The 17,295-nt window shown below is 42.1% G+C and overlaps 1 long non-coding RNA gene across 1 annotated transcript in view; it reads left to right on the top strand.

Annotated features, from left to right (window-relative positions):
- The window catches only part of LOC130251768 (uncharacterized), a 74,914-nt gene that overhangs the window by 53,414 nt on the left and 4,205 nt on the right, over positions 1-17,295 (top strand). The window contains exon 2 of the long non-coding RNA XR_008840235.1: positions 16,895-17,066. This is a non-coding gene — a long non-coding RNA (uncharacterized LOC130251768). The remainder of the gene's footprint in view (positions 1-16,894; positions 17,067-17,295) is intronic.

Genomic DNA, 17,295 nt, shown 5'->3' with positions numbered 1-17,295 from the left:
GAATCCTTTTTTTACCAGCAAATCCAGTGTTCAGGATAGTTTGCATAACCCATTCCAGCTTTGGCTCATGTCTGTTCTGAATAAGCAGTTAAACAGTTTGGGTATTTTTCAGTTCCCTGTGGGCTGGCAGAGAAAAGATATGCAGCACAGAGGACTGAAGGAGATGATTTGTTTAACTTTTGCTGGCCTGCATGGATGCACCTCCCTGAAGGCAGAAGTGTTCATTTCCAGTACTGACTGGTGTACCAGGTAGAAGCTGCTGGTCTCACAGCCAGTTTGGTGCTCAGTGCTTCAAAAACCTATTTACAGAGGTTTTACATAATTTAGGAGCATAACAGAAAACTCAGGGTGCTCTGAACCTGGTGCTGGTTCCAGCTTGGCAGGAATGGCTCCAATGAATACAAGAAAAACAGAAAAAGCAGCCAAGTGTTATATGCCTCCCCAAACCCTTGTTCATAAGCTGGTGTTAAACCTCTGCTGTATTGCAGACTCTTCCTATGAGTGTATCCAAATGTGTTGTTAGCACACCAAATCACAGGAGCCAAATTTCATGAGCAAGTTTGTGGCTGAAGCAGTTTTTTATGTGTGTAATTGTTTCCATATGGATGTGACATTAGAACAGGACACAAGCCATTAAAAGGGAGAAAATTAAACTTTGGCTTAATTTTATCTCATCTATGGACATATATAAGTTTAAAAAAAATTGACTGAGCTGTTGGGAAAGTGCAAGGCTGGTGTTCCTCAGTTTACAAAGACAAGTATTTGGTTAATGCCAGCATTCCAAAGACCTGGACAAGGCTTCAGCCCTTTGGTGCAAAGTGCCCTACAAATCCAAGGTATGAGACAGCTCCTGTCTCCAGGAATTTGCCTTCTCTGCTCATAACCTGCAAGGAGGGAGGATATCATGCCTGAGGCATTGCAAGGGGCTAACTGGAAAGCTGAAAGCAGAACCCATGCTCCAGCCCAGTGCCTTGCATGATGAGCTTCACTCTGGATTGGTTACTGTTTTCCCACAGCAGTGCTCTGCTGCACTAATTGGGATTAGGTCCCCATTGCACTTAATTCTTCCTGAGCACAGAGGAGGAAGCAAACTCTGTCATGAAAAGCTCGACAGTTGTAGCTGCTTAATTGATGGGGTTATTTTAAATCCAGTCAGTTAAATTGCTACGGTCACCCTTTATTATAGCCTAGGCAATTTTATTTCAAGTTAGCTTTAATCAATTAGGAATTGATTTTAGCTAAGTCAGTATAAGAACATCTGATCTGGTTTAACAAAATTGGTTTTAGAGAAGTGAAATGGGTGCAAATTCAGCATGAGCCCAAGGAAGGCTTGCTTTCTCTTTTTGCTTGCTAATGATCAGGTACAGGATATCCCAGTAAAACCCCAGATCCTGCACAGCCTCAGCAGCTCCTATCCCTATCTTAAGCCCTGGCAAAATAAAACATACAGAAAGGCAGATAATGACGGTTCCCTGAATGAAGGACTCTTTCCTCAGCAAATTGCACACATATGCACAAGGAGATCCCTGTTCTGACTGCACTGGTCAGTGGAGGAGCTTTGGGAGCAGCAAGTGAGATGCAAGTTATGAGCTTGCTAACTCTGCCTGCCCAGGCTGCAGCCCCCCAGGCCACAGAGGCAACCAACCATCTCGGCCTTCCACTATGTGCTTTTAATGCATTTGTTTCCAGCCAGTTTAGTGTTTTAAAGAGGTTTGCAAAGATGGCTGAGCTGGAGGTATGGCAAGGAAAGTGCAGGCAGCTGGTGGAGGTAGGAAAGGTAAGCAGCAGCTCTGCTTCTTGGCAGAGGTGTGCCACTATATTGTGAAATTGGAAACCCTAGGAGAACTGAGAATTATCAATGGTGAATTTTAAGATGTGACAATTCCTAATGATGTCTTGCTTTCAGAGCTATGAAATATTTGCAAGGTTTTATTATCCTTTTGAAGCTTTTTTTCTCCAAATGATTATCATGATATTTTTACCATGCTGTAAATAGATACCATGTTTTAAAAAAAACCTATCTTGTTCTCTTCAGTTTGCTGCTGTTGTTTTAATCATTATTGTTATGAGTACTCATATAGGAACTCTATCACTGAATTTTGGAATTCTTCTGTTCTCATAAATGGTAAGAAGAAAGCTACTGCAGTCAAGGACCTACTATTTCTGGTACTATCAGAAGAAAAAAGCAGTATTTCTGCCTAGGACTTGTTTACTTTGTGCCAGAGCCATTCCCATGCTTGACTTCTTCCGTAGGTACAAGTAGTGTTAATGAGGTGTTAATGTGTATGTAGGCGTCGAAGACATAGATTTGCCTTTGATCACTTGGTGTTATTTCCCTTTTTTTCTTCCTTTTTTTTTTTTTTTTTTTTTTTTTCCTCCTAACCTCGAAAAGCTGTTTGCACTATGAAAGCCTTTTGACTTAACAGAAATTTCTCCAGGAGCTGAAAGAACTTCTGAAAACAATGTCTGGTGAAACTCCCACTGACTGCAGTGGGGTCAGTACTGCTCCTTTGATTACAATTGTTTGAAGAGCAAAAACCTATTCCCAAGGGCTTGCCTACATGCAGTGTTTATACTGCTTTAAATATAGGCTGGAAACTAGTATACTGAAAGCAGTATATAAACCCTAGTACAATGCAGTTGTGCTATTATCAGGAAGTTATGCTGATGTTGTTTGATCCCACAAATGCAGATCAGATCACAATGTCTCTCCCTATCTGTATTAGTATAGCTAATTAAGTATATATATGTATATACTGTAAGTGTAAATATATATGTATATACTAGAAGTGTATATAAACTTTTTTTTTTTAATGCACACCTAAGGAGCTAACTTGGCACAGAGACAGGGTGTGTTAGTTTCTTGATTTATAGTTATTGACACACAAGAAAAAGTGAAAGCAAGGCATTTAAAGTGAGAAAGCTCCAGAAAATAGAAAAAATTTGCTTTCATCTTATTGATGTGGGCTTCCTTATCCTGTTGCCTTTGTTATCTCTCTTATTCACTCCTGCTGACTTAAAGCAGCATCACCTCCTGTTTATCTGAGTCTCATGAAAAAAACAATTGATTGGGGTGTGTGTGTGTGTGTCTTTCGTAAAGCGAGCACGTACAAAGTGAAGTTGAAGCGGTGTCCAGTTCAATGCTCACATCTCCTTCCCCAGACTCACTGGGCTTCACCTGGGACTCTGAGGCCTGGCACAATCAGATATTCGAGTGGAAGACTGCGTGGGTTTCTGCATGTCTCCCTTGGGGCATCCTGCGTGCTGCAGCACGACCAAGAGCAGACTCTGCTGTCCAGGTGCTGCACGGTCCAGCAGCAGACAGGTCCTGCCCTGCACAGCAGCCCCAGCCTGGTGTTGGCCTGGCCACACACAGCAGAAGGGAGACGTGCAGCTCAGTGGGAGACAGCAGCAGCCAGTGTGCTGGCACTGAGGCTGGTGGAGGGCTGAACCGGGGAGATTTCCCAAGAAGAGAAGCTGAAACGGAAAAGGAGGGAAAGCCAAGTGAGAAAGAGAAGCTGGGGAAGATGTATGCTCCAAGAAAACTGTGAGGCAGCCTGGAGGAAGCAGCCCACTAGCACAAATTGACAACCCAGTCAAAACTCTATAAAAGGCTCCAGGAGCAGCTGGAGGCTCTCAGTGATGATGGCTCTGCAGCTTTTCCTCCTGGCTCTCTACCTTTTCCTCCTGGCTGGGGTCTCATTCTCAATTCAGTTTTCTCCCACAGGCCACATGGCAGGAAGGGGAATCAGGCTTGAAACATGGAGAATTGATTTAAATCAGCTAAGCTGGGCTCCTGTTCCAAAATCCTACTTTAGAGCATGTCTGTCTCTCCCTTGTAACTATAGAAAAGCCTGCTTTGATTATCCTTGCCAAACTTCAGTCAACCTTTGGAAGTGCTTCTCTTCCTCCTTTCTCCTAACTCTGAGAATGAGGTAGGAGGGTGGCAGAAGTGGCTCATTGCATAAAGCTGTGTACAGGGGTTGTAAAGATGTAGAGTAGCTGGAGGACTGGGTCCCAGCCCCCTGGGATCAGGGGTTTCTGCCTTATCTGCCTGTAATGACTTCAGTTCTGCTTGTTTGTGTTTGGAAGAACACAGCAACCCCTAAAATAGGAGAGGGAAAGTGTAAACATACTAGCAAAGGAGAAGCATAGCAAACTATGCATGACTCTGTTTACAACTCTTATTTGTAAGGCTTGTTCCCTGAACCTAAGCAAGTCTACTGCAGCAGAGGTAAAGCATGTGGCCCTGGAAGCATTTGCTGTTTCCTACACGAGCAACAGCTTCTGTTTCTTCCTCCCACCCCAGTTTATGTTTTGCTGTCCCAGCCAGAGTTTAATGTGCTTTGCAGTTTCCTCTATTTTTCTTTTTGAGTGTGTTTTGATTTTTTCATGTTGGAGTCTGCTGACAAAAGGTGCCAGCCCGTGTAGCAGCTGCTGGGAGACAAGTGCTCAGTGGATACAGACAGCATGGCAGTGTGGGAGGCCAGACACGACATCCTTTGGGCAGGCAAGCACCATGTGTCCCTGGCCTCTGTGCCCACTTACCCCTTCAGCTGGGCTGCTCAGAGCACACCATGGACCATGCTGGTTTTGGATGGGAGCTCAGTGCTCTGGATCTGAAAGCATGCTGTATGTTTTCACACCTGAAAGCTCTTCAAGAAGAGATCTGAGATTTTTCCTTTTATGCGCATACATTGAACTTTCTTTGACTGGCTTCAGACTATTTTTTTTTTTACCTCGTATGGTGATTATTTCCAATGTGTGCTTATAGAAACTGGAGATATTTACATTCCTAATTTAGGGAGGACTTGACAGATATTTGATTTGAGTTGGTTTGTTATTCCTAGTTCTGGCTTATTGCAACCACAGTGCCTACTGCTGTATCTCTATTGATTGCAGACAGACATCCTGAGGGATAACTCTGTCTTCCCTTTCATTTAAAAAGGAGAAAAAAAGGCATATCTCCAGCCCTAGTATTTGTGAAGACAGATACAAATACCTAATGCAGACTGTTTGATGAGACTGAAAGTGTGTCACTGTGAGTTCTAAAACATCATCATTTATTCACCCTGACTTCTCTGTCATTCATTGAGTTGCCCACAACACTAATGTGCAGAACTGTGCTGAAAAGGCTGCAGAAGAAGAGTACCTGCAATTTTTTGGGTTCAACTAGCTAGGGAGTACTGCAGTGAAACCCTGAAGAACACCCAATCTGAATCCAAAACTCTGCCAACTCTAAAGCAAAATTGCATCTGACACCCCCTACTCACACTGCCTTATTTCTGTCCAGCCAGGCAAATTCCATTTGACCCTTGGGTTTACCAGGTTTGGGGTAGTTTCCTTGAGCCTTTTCCAAAGAAGAAACAAGGAGATTTGGTTTATATTTGCATGTCTAGAGCACAAGAGTCCCTGGGAGTTTCTCTGGCAGCCCAGATGTTTTTTCTAGTAGAAAAAGGTCCTGAACATGTCCCATTGTCTTAGTAGACCAGGGGTGAAGGACAAGTATAATTATCTGCTGGCACTAAAGATCTTGCTTCTGTCATTATAGGAACTTAACCAGAGTCTGTTCCAGTCCTTCAGATTGCATTCTCTTGCCTGACTTACCTGGCCTGCTGTCCTGACTTTCCTTTAAGACACTGCAGGGTTTGACTGCAGTCTGAAAATGAAGCTTGTACAGGTAAAAGGGGACCACAGTAAAATCCTGGAGCAGGGGTAGCAGCAGCAGAGCAACTCCTGTATCAGGACACAGGTGAGTAGCCCAGGAGTTTACCTCTGGCCCCTCTGTTGCATGTTGCCTGAGTGTTTGTGGGGGTCTCTGATATTGCTCCATTCCTCCTCATTTAAAGCCAGCATGGCCAAGTTCTTAAAATCATTGAAGATTCCCACAAATACAGGACTCTGTCTCACAGGATGAGAAGACAGCCAGCCTTTAGCTTTTGTTACATCTTTCCTACAGCTCCTAGAAGTGAAAGTGAGGCTAGGAGAAATGGCAGACATCATACTCCAAGCCCTAAAAGTTTGCGGTTGCCATGGTACAAATCTTTTAAAGCAACACGCTTGCTCTACTTCATTTAATGAATTGATCTGATGGCTTGTGCTCCTGTGAAGCCACTTCCTCTTGCTCATTTCATTTTCCTTCCTCCCTCTAAGCCCCAGAATTTAGACCTTTCTCATCACACTGCCTGTCTGTTGGAAGGAGATCTCTGCTCATTCCTGCCAAATGAGAGAAAATCAAAGTCCGTGCTGAGCAGCAGTAAAAGAGCAATGTTGCTGCCTGGAATTGCAGCAGGAGCTCCTTCCATATTAGACCATGTAAGTGCTACAGCAGGGAAATAAGTAGCTGAGCCTGTTCAAAAGCCTATGAATTCTTTCTTGTATTAAGTTAATTAGTGAGAAATGAAACAAGAAGCTGGTGCATGAAAGAAAAGGATTAGGTATCTTGTATCTTAGTAGCTCAGTGGAATTGCAAGGAAAAGGGATCCAACTTGTCAATGATAAGAAATAAGTGTTTTATCCTTGTTTCAATTTTGAGCAAAATTCACTGTGTGTTTTACCTGCTGATGGACAGAGAACATTCAGCTGCTGAAGCAAATGTGATAACAGATAATCCAGGGAAATTTGTGTAACCAGTTAATGCTCAAGCACAGTCCTGTCTGAACCACTTCCTACTGGCTGAGAAGCACCATCTAATTCCCTTCTGCTCTCACTCTAACTGGCTGATTCAGGGAGCAGGAAACTCAAAAATGAACACACTCACTCCTCCCCAGCACTTAGCAGCACCAGGAAAATAAGGCAAACAGATGGAAGTCAATGTATCATCCAAATGAAATCCCACCCTTCGTGAAAATGTGCCAGCTGAAGAGGAGACAGGATTCTTACTGGTGTCCTTTGCCATAGATAGAAAATGTGAATTTTTTGGCTCAAAGATAGCAGTGAGTGCTTTGCTTTTTTCCTCCTTTGAGTGCTTGTCATCCTGGCCAGGTGGTCTTTGAAGCTTGGGACATGCAGAAGCATGAGACTTTCCAGAGAAAGCTCCAGATGCCCTTGGCAAACTTGTTTCTCCTAAATCCTGCTTTCCTGCTGTGTCTGTGTCTGGGGCTGAAATTTTCACAGAAAAGCTAGCAAGGTAGTTAAGAAAAATCTAATAGGCTCTTGAGCTGTATTTTATGTGGGCAAGATGCATTTCCATCTGGAGTTGGGGTGGCAGCTTTTCCTTGCCTTGCTGACAGACTTCATGTTGTCATGAACAAAACTTACTTTTTATGGGTATTGGGATCCCTTTCCCCTTCATGTGTTTCAGTTGTGACATTTGGAAATATTACTCAGGAAATCTCTTGCCATCTGGGTCTCCAGCAGCCTCAACACCTGCACCACTGACGCACCCTTGTCTCTCGACAGCAAGCCCATCTCTTCCCCTGCAGCTGTCCCCTTCAGATTCTCTGCCTCAGTCTGCCAGCTGATTCACCAACAGAAACCACCTTATGGATCCTGGTCAGTCCTTTTTCCAGCCTATAAATGTGACAGGAGACTTCTCTATTTGCTCAGTCTCCATTGCTTGCCACGAAGTGGAGAATGCTCCTGCAACATTTGAGGAGGCACAGATTTACCTGAAGTCTCCTCTCACCTGCTCATAGGGAGCAAGAAGCCCACTTATCCTCAAAACTCACAAGACAAGTACTTCTTCAGTGTGAGTTTTGAAGGGGATGGCTTAGGGCTGCCTCTTTCCCTTCTCAGCTGCAGTGCAGTCTCACTATGCCCATACAAAAGGCTCTTACCCTCCAGGAGTTCCAGGATGACATCTGCTGTGCTGAGTATCTCCATCAGCAGCAAACTGTCTGCTGAACAGCCCTTTTCCTGCCCTTCATCCTCTGAGGGGTCAGGTGAGGGTGGCTAGGAGGAAGTTCTGCCACCTCTAGAACAGCACTGCTGATCTCTTCTCAGGGCTGATGGTGCAGCTGAGGTCACCCCACGAGGTATGACTGCACACTCGTGCTGCTGCTAACCTGAACAGCCTGCACTCACTGTGCAAGCTTCCTGGCCTAGTTAAGCTCTGAAAGGCTTGTTATCTGCTCCAAAATAAAGCTGGGGACTGGCAGCAAGTCTTGACTAGCTGTGCTCCTTGGTCTGCAGTCAGGGTCATAAGCAGGGTAAGCTAACAGACTAAAAGCAAGTATGTGGGTATGTGCAATCTTAAATTTTATGCATATTCATAATTATATGTACTATACTTTATATTTATATATGTATATAGTTACATACATATGTAAAATATTTGTGTATAGTTACTGAGGAGAACTATATGTGTATCACTCAGAAACCATCCAAATTATAACACCACAGCAGAAAGCTGGATCAGCTCTACTGAAGCCAGTGGAACAATGAATCAGATTAATGTGCCATTTTCCTTGGGTAGGGAAGGATATTTACATGAAGTACAGCATTTCAAAATGGTCAAGGGTGCTTTTTAGTCTGTGAAACATTGTTGTTTAAATATATGTGCAAAATTTCCTTTTCTAGCTGGTAAGACAGTTGCTAGGGAGTTTACTAGCATGAGTGGTCTTTTCCAAATTAATTTTACACTTTAATTAGAGTAAGTGCTGTACAGCTGGAAGAGAGAGAGAATGTGGAAAGAGCATTGAGTTCATTCCAGTTCTAGGTTTCACAGGTAGGTATCATATGTTGAAAGGTGGGCATACTATGGGAGTCCTAAATGCTGCTAGCAATTCCATCTAGCTAGTGAGTTTATGTAAAATCATTGACCTTGATCTGAGGATAGACCTCTTTAACACAATCAATACAGGTGCAATCAGATAAGAACATTCTACTGTTTTATTAAAGTGCATCTAATTCAAAACTCAATAACTCTCACAAATCCTTAATCAGAGAAGACATCCTGGGAGGTATTTAGGTGAGTGATCTTATAACTCTTGCTCTCTCCTTGTTAGGATGGCATTTTACAAATAGACATGTCTGTTCCCTCTTTACCCTCCCTGCCATAATTCTTTCACTATACAGTTGTGTTGATTATCATGCATTTATCAAGTATTTTTCGCCTTCATTTATTTGGAGAGACTGAGTCAAGTGACAGCCTCTCTTTACCCTGTCCCCTGCATCAGTGTGGCCAAGCATACAAATGCAAATGTGGCTCGATTGCTGGCACGCTGGGTCCTGTGTTCTAGTGCTTGGCTGGGATGTGTGAAGCTATAGGAGGTGTAGTGTTAATGCGTGCTCTCTAGCTCAGGGTGGCCGGGGATAATGAAAGAAAACAGTCCATGTGTGGCATTATGTGATAGTTTAAGCAGAATGAAAGCCAAAGGCAATGACTGTATTTTTAGAAATTATTTTAGATCAAAAATGATGCATACCGAATAAGACAAAATAACCACATGGTAGAGAGCTCTGAGACCACTGCTTACAGTGAGGAAATTATGAGTCTTTCCAGGTGATCCTCAGCATGTTCCACAATAATGCAAAACAAATTGTAATTTGGAGCAATTGAGCTGAAGGCAGATTTCTTTTTAGTCATTTAAGTTCATATATGGCAGACTGAGGGGATCAGATCTTTAGTGTAAATGTGAATGGCTACACATGCTTAACTAGACCCCTGGTTCCCTGCTTTACACAAAACAGCACTTAGCCAGTCCACAGAATAAAATAAGAAAAAAAATCAAATTGGTTTGTAACTATGTACAGCACAGAGAGGCTCAAGAGGCTGCAGCACTGCAACAGTCTCCTCAACATACATGTCCAATGGAAAGAGAGGATGTCTGTACTGCAGCTCCTCACAGTCAGGAATCTTCCAGTTTGATTCTGATCCTGTTACTGCCTCAGACTTGAACCTATTTATTTGGAACTTTTATTTCAATAACTTTATATTATTTATCGGAATTAATTTTTATATTATGAAAAATTACTGTGCAGATATTTTGGGTCTTCCTCAGCCTTCTTCCTCACTCTGTTTGTACCACAGTTGTTTTAAGATCTAAGTTGTTTGTTATCTTGTTCAAGATAATGCCTACAAAGGACAAAACTACCAAGTTCCAATTCCCACATGCACAAACACACCAACATCTGTGCTTTCCAGGAGCAGAATTCTGTGTCTCCTATTCCAGGTGGGCCAAAGTAATATCTCCTGTGGTAGAAACAGGATTTTCAGGTAGAAACAGGAATGGGGGCGGAACAAGTTGGTTGGTTATATTGTGGGAAAAACTCGGTTATCATCTTTCTCTAGCTAGGAATGTGGCCTGAGTCATCTTCTTCTGTTCTAAGGATTGAGGGCAAGAGTGGTGAACAGCAGAGAGCCAGGCAACCCTCCTGAAACTGGTTTGGTGATGCCACTGCAGCTGATGGCAGCAGAAAGAAAGAGCTGATCCCTGCTGCGCATCCAACACGGTAGCAATTGCCATCCCAGCTGTTCCTTCTGGCCACATCAAGAGCAGGAATTTCCAGGGCTCTGGTGTAGGCAAAGCAGGGCTCACGGTTAGTTTGTGAGGTCACTGAAGCATTAGCATGGCACAGTTCAAGACCTAGTCACTTTGTCATTAGCATCATCTTCTCCAAAATGCTGAGGTGATTTATCAGATTTCATATGACAGCTGGATTAAAGTACTGCTGAAAGTGCTAGGTATTTGTGTTGGGGTTTTTTTGTGTTTTGTTTGTTTATTTGTTTTAAATTGCTGAGCTTTTGATTAAGCTCAAATATCTCTCTAAAACACAGTTTTGGAAGAAGATGTGCTGGACAGTGTAATGGTTAAATGCAAAGGCATGCTAAGTATCTTGGCCTTTGCCACAAAAAGCATTGCTGATTCAAGACATTACATAAAAGCTTCTGCTGCACTGCAATCTCTCAGTAGTTACTTAGCTAGCCTTTTCACTCTCCTTCTACAAGGCTAAATAATACCCTCTTTTGATTTTTGTAATCAGAATTTATTTAATATCATCTCTGAGAGGTATTTTTTGTGTGTTTCAACCCTGATAAATGCAGCCCCCATCACCAGTAGAACAGAAATAAAATTAAAATTTATCTCTGCACACTTCTGTGTGCTGGGCCTGCAGTTCAAAAGCAGTTTATTTTGGAGAGCTTGGGGAGGGGGAGATTCTGGTGTATGGATGTACACAACACTTTAGACGAAGAGTTAAAAAGGAAAATGTTATTTCTTAATGCTAAAGGGAGAAACAACAGTGAAACAGACTGAAAAACTGTCCAGATGCTGCATTATATCCACAATGATATGTAAGTATTCTGTATTAATGAAATGAAGTCATAGGCTCTGAGTAAGTTTGTGCTTTTTACTGATGTGTTGGGCTCTGAAGGATTCCCACCCCCAGTGGAAAATAAGGATACAAGGGATCTAATTAAAAGCAGGAGCTTGAGAAGCACAAAACTTTAAACTCTTCTACTTAATGGAATTTGTTGTGGTACTAAAGTAGTATTCCCTCCTGTCATTCTGACATGAAAAACATTAGTGAATATTTGATTTTATTGTGGAACAAATTATGGTAATAATGAGTCTTTGAGGAAAAAAAAAAAGTGCTCAAAGTAGTACAATCTCATTTAAAATGGGCATGTGTAAAATAGAGCAGATACCCAAAGTGTTGTCTGCTACTTCACCAAGACTTATTTTATGAGCTGTGTGCCCTTTCAGCATAGTGCTCCACACGTGCCATTTGCCTGTCTCAACCCCACTCTTACTGCAAACTCCTGTCTCTGTATAATTTGGGCATTGGGAAGGTGTGAGCCATCAGGGTTTGGCTCCTACTCAGCAATCCAAAACTGCAAGGTCAGCTATCAGTGGGCAGAAAATTCTCCCTACCTTTCCAACTGATTCTCAGACATTATGGCATTGAAAATTGATCACTTCCAGTCAAAATGTGAACAGCCAAGCAACAATTTATGCTGGATTTGTTAAATTTATTAATTTTATTTGCACTTACTCTTATAAGAATGACTGAACTCCTGGCAAGAAAGTAAGGAAGACACATCAGAGATGAATGGACTAGAAGGATTATTTTTAATTTTTTTTTTTTTTTTTGTTATCAATACACCCATTGCCAGAGTGGGTACTGTCAGGAGAGATGTCTCCTGTACCTTTTGCTTTAATGTTGCACTGATTTCAGAAAAGTCAATGAGAAAACAGTTTTGGCTTGCTTGAGGATGAGATGAAGAGTCACTAAGCTTCCAAAATCCAGCTCTGGCAAGGACACTGTATACCTCTGACCAAAGGTCTTTTGACCTCCCTTTGACTTTTCCCTTGGTAAAATGAAAATAACCCTGTCCTTGCAAGATTTATTAACAGGAATATGTCAATGAAAGTAAGAGGAACTTTGATGCATTCTGGGATCAACAGGAAAATTTTCAGTCATTCCAGTAGGTCAGGTCACTTTGTCAGTGTGGGAAGCTGTAAAATAAGTTTTGTTGTCCAAATGAAACCAGTGGATTACTTGGGACATTCTCTGGGAAGGAAAGATGTGGTTGTCCTGTCACGTCTCAGGAGCAATGGCTTCAAGGTCTCATGGGGAGTTTCTGTAGGGGAATGTACTGAATTTATGTTCTAGATGTATTGTCTCTACCTTGGAACTCTCTCTTCAGCTGACCCTGACCATTTTCTGGAATGCCCTGGCCCTTTTAGATGTCTGTGAGTATGACTTGAGGAAAGTGTGTGTGGTAGGGGTGGGAGGAGAACTGCCTTTTGCCCCCCATTTTCTTTGTCATAATGCCCTTATGGTGGCCTTTATCAGAGGACATCTCCAGAAAACTCCAAGGTGAATCTGGCTCAGTCTTTGCAAATTTCTATGTTCATCTTCAGCATTACTGCTGTTTTTCTTTTGCTGGTTATGAATGAAGATTTCCAGAAGGTTGTAGCTAAAAAAAAAAAATTAAAAATAATATCACTGAGTTTTTCATCAGCATGAGAGGATAATTTTGTTTTTCTGTCTTAAAAATCAGAAGTATGTCTGTATCTTCTATGGTTTGGGTCACATAGTTGAATATGCATATAGGCATTATACCAGGGATACATTTTTCCTGCAGATGTTATTACAGTGACTTTTGCTTTATTTCGTGAGCCAGAGATTCTCAATGTCACTAATTTAATGAAAAATGAATGTCAATGATGGATGTCAAATGAAAGATCTTTTTGTTATAGCTGGACTGTCATATTTTTATAAAAGCATCTAAAAACAGAAAAATAAAGCAGGGTATAAGTATACATTCCTTTCCTCAGAGTGCATCATATAAGCCCTTTGCACTCTGTTGAGTGATTAAATGAAAATGACTTGGGCTAGTGAAGATGTGAAATGGATTTTTGTCACTGAGCAAGCCTATTGAAATGACTCTGTTTCACAGAGCTAGCAGCATGGTGTTCAAATGGAGTTTGTTTTGGAGCATGGGTCACTCTGGGGCAGCTTTGCTCATATAAACTACACACAAATGTAGGCTAAAGAAAACAATAAATGTGAGCTGTCAGGAGATCTTATTAAGAATTTGCAGAAGATCTTACTCTTAAATAGGATGGAGAAAGGAAATATCTCACAATCAAAGGATTTACTATCTTCATGGTTAGCCTTTGTCCCAGCCAAAAATGTAGGACACATTTAATATAATCTCACTGTATAATGTAATCAGACTGTCTGAGGGATATCTTATGCTACTCTGACAGTCAACAATCAAGTGTGGTCAAGGACAGTCAGATTGTTTTATTGCACATAACTTGGCAAAGGCTAAGCAAAAACGTGTATGAATTTAATGGCTCAAGGCTTTTATTACTTCCCCAATAGGTGATTTTAAAAATGTACTTCCTTGCCTTCATGTCAAATGCAAAGAGAAATGGATGGCCTTAAAAATTGTAAGTTGGACAGAGAAAGAGACAGAATAGCATTCCTCAGATGTGAGCCTGTAAATTGGTCTAAAGAGTACCTGAAGTCCAGCAAAGAATGTCCTAGAAGACTCAGCACAGCTGCAAAGGGTGACACTGCAGGACACATGTCAATTCATGGTCAACAGACCTGATATTAGAGAACAGCTCATGGAAATTTCAGTAACCACACAATTGAGAAAAGACTCCTGCTCCACTGCTGTAGAGGTACTGTAGATTCCTGTCCACCTCATTTAACTTTCCTTTAATGGATGAATCAGGGAGACAAGAGATTTACATGATTTGTGTATGAGAATGAGAACAAATATTTGGTTTGGGAGAGAAGTAACAAGTTTGGGGAAATGTGCTCCCATTCTATGGAACTGAAGTTTTTTCCCCTAAATCATCATCAGACTGAGGATACCACACGCAAGCCAGAATTAATTTTTTCCCCTAGATTACAAAGCCCAGGTTACAATGTTAGTAAAGTGAAACTTTGTGTGATTTAATCTTTATTAAAATTCCGCTAGCACAATAGAACTAGAAATATTGCTGATACTAGATTTGAAAATAATTATACACTGACCAATGTGCTACATTTGTAAATGTTCTCTTTTGTGTAGCCAGAGCAATTATTTTGTCAACCAACAGCAGTGCCCCCAAGCATAGAGATTATTTTGTTGATTTGAGACAGTAAGGAGCATGACTAGCTGGAGTACAGCCACCCAAAGTGTGGTTTACACAGGTCATAGCTGGTATGTTACAACTCCTGCACAAGTGCTACACAGTCTCTGTCACCTGAGAACAACTGAAATTTGATTTTAATTTCTGTCACAAAAAGGCACAGCTCTGGTGCCCAGCCTCAGACAAGATTAAGTCAGCGTTGGTCAAAAAGACAGAGCTCCTCTGGTTAGAACATGACCTGCAGAAACGACCCAGCTTTTCAAAGGCTGTTTGGTCTTTGACCAAACCCCATGCATCTTGTAAAACTTGACAGGCTTATGTTGAAACGGATTTAATGCAGGATTTTGTGGAAGTGGTCATTGACTTCAGAATATTCACACACATGTGAGGTAGGCTGGCTGACTTCTGTCAGGAGATGTGTCCTGGAGGCACTGCTAGAGATATTTCTTCTAGTGGAATCAGACAGGAACATTGAAGTAGTTAACTTGTAGTCCAATTTTTTTTTTTTTTCTAGAGTAACTCTGACTTTTATCATGAGCTCAACATCTTTCATATGGTCTTCATAAATTTATACCACACAGTTAAAGTTCTTTGAGGAGTTTAAGTTTAAAGCAGGATTGAAATATTTTAAAGGACTTTATAATGACACATTGGAAGCACAGCAAATCCCTTGATAGCATAAATGGATGGAAACATTCTAGAGTACAAATGAGTTAGAGATTAATTCATGGCACCTTATACAGGCTTGGGGAATTCTATGTGTTTGAAATGGTTTCACAGCACAAGCAATCTGCTGGACAGTAGAAATGTCCCCTCAGACTCTCCTCACTTCCCAGAATGAGTGTTTAGGAGAAGGAATCTTCCTTTGCTGTCCTCCCCATTGCAGCCTTTTTATTGTCAAAGAGGTTGAAGAAGTTGAAGGACATTCCTCTGTGTACTGCAAGTTATGGAAAACGTCATAGTAAGAATTCAGAACCCAGGAAAAAGACTGGTTCACATTTAAAATATTGTAGACTAAAAGTGGCTAAATGCAGCTGGCCACAGAAAGAGGGTTTAGGATTATGCATCTGCTGGGGCAAGTAACCAAAATGCCCAAAATGTCCATGGTAGAGGCAGGAAAGCTTGCTATACCCTTAGATGCCCAGTTGAAATTAAATCAGGACTTGGAAGCAAGTTTGCATCTTTTGTTTGAAAGAACAACTTGAGGTAAACAGGATATTTTTAGAATCGAAGAGAACCTCTATATGGTGTAATTGCTGGAGAGTCTTCAGTTGTCCTCCACTCTACTTTTTATTTCTGACATAGAGGACAGCAGGACTGGGGATTCAGGGATGGTTCAGATGCCTCCTCTTCCTCCAAACGATCAGCAAAAGCTGAAACTTGTATTTCCCCTAGGGAATAATCCTATTATTTATGTATTTATTATTATGTTTGTTGAAGAACTCTGTGAAATAGCTTCTACCTTTCCCAGTACTTTCTTTGATTGAAACCAAGTACATCCTCTTGCAGGGGCTCCAGGCTGAGAAAGTCCATGTGCTGCTGAGTTTTTGGCATATTGTGATGAGCTCCCTTTTTTGGTGGGTTAGCATTGGCAAATATCCAAATTTCCATCCAGCTGCTCGCTCATAACCCCTCTCCATGGGGCATGGTGAGAAAATAGGATAAGAAAGCTCATTGGTCAACATAAAGGCAGGGAAATTGCTCACTAGTTACTGTTGTAGGATATACAGACTTGACTTGGAGAAAGTTAATTTAATTTATTGACAATTAGAACAGAATCTGGCAGTAAGACACAAAGAAATGCAAAGATATATCCTTCTCTCCTCTCTCCTCTCCTCTCCTCTCCTCTCCTCTCCTCTCCTCTCCTCTCCTCTCCTCTCCTCTCCTCTCCTCTCCTCTCCTCTCCTCTCCTCTCCTCTCCTCTCCTCTCCTCTCCTCTCCTCTCCTCTCCTCTCCTCTCCTCTCCTCTCCTCTCCTCTCCTCTCCTCTCCTCTCCTCTCCTCTCCTCTCCTCTCCTCTCCTCTCCTCTCCTCTCCTCTCCTCTCCTCTCCTCTCCTCTCCTCTCCTCTCCTCTCCTCTCCTCTCCTCTCCTCTCCTCTCCCTCCTGTACAAGAAGTGGTGCCAGGGGTAAGTTATGGTCAGAACACAGAGGTTATTTCCTGCTCTTTTCCTTTCACATTTCTCCTGCTCTTTGATGCAGGTTCTCCCTCCAGTCTGCAGCAGTCCCTCAGGAAATATCTGTTGCTTTCTGGGCTCTCTTTGGGCTGCAGTTCCTTAGGTGTACCTGCTCCTCCTCTGACCTTGGTGTTCCCTCTGCTGTTTCTCACTCCTTTTATTTCTCCTCTGTCTCTCAGTGTTACCTTACCCCAGAGGCACCACCTGATGAGTTCGTCTGTGTCCTGCAGTGGGGCTGGTGGAGCCAGGCTGTGCCTGCCATGGGTCAGCTCCTCATCTCTTTGCTCACACTCATCCCTGTGGTCCTGCCTCTGCCAACAGCTTGCTGTGGACACTCAACACAACTTTGAGGTCAGGAAAGTTGGCAAATGTTTGTCTGCTCTTTGGAAAATGAACAGTTTTCTTACTGCACTGTGACTGTTGAAGACCTCTTTATGATAAACAGGAGAGCTTTTTGTGCTACTGGTAACTAGGTCTAATTGTTTGAACTGTTCTGTTCAAATCACAGCATGCAGTGACTCACCCAGCCTGCACCCCTTGTCCTGCTGTGTTCCAGGAGAGCTTTTGTTTGTCCCGCAGC

The sequence above is a fragment of the Oenanthe melanoleuca genome, chromosome 3, assembly GCF_029582105.1.
Source record: "Oenanthe melanoleuca isolate GR-GAL-2019-014 chromosome 3, OMel1.0, whole genome shotgun sequence".
In the NCBI taxonomy this organism is placed as follows: domain Eukaryota; kingdom Metazoa; phylum Chordata; class Aves; order Passeriformes; family Muscicapidae; genus Oenanthe; species Oenanthe melanoleuca.
This window is presented reverse-complemented; position numbering and strand designations above follow the sequence as displayed.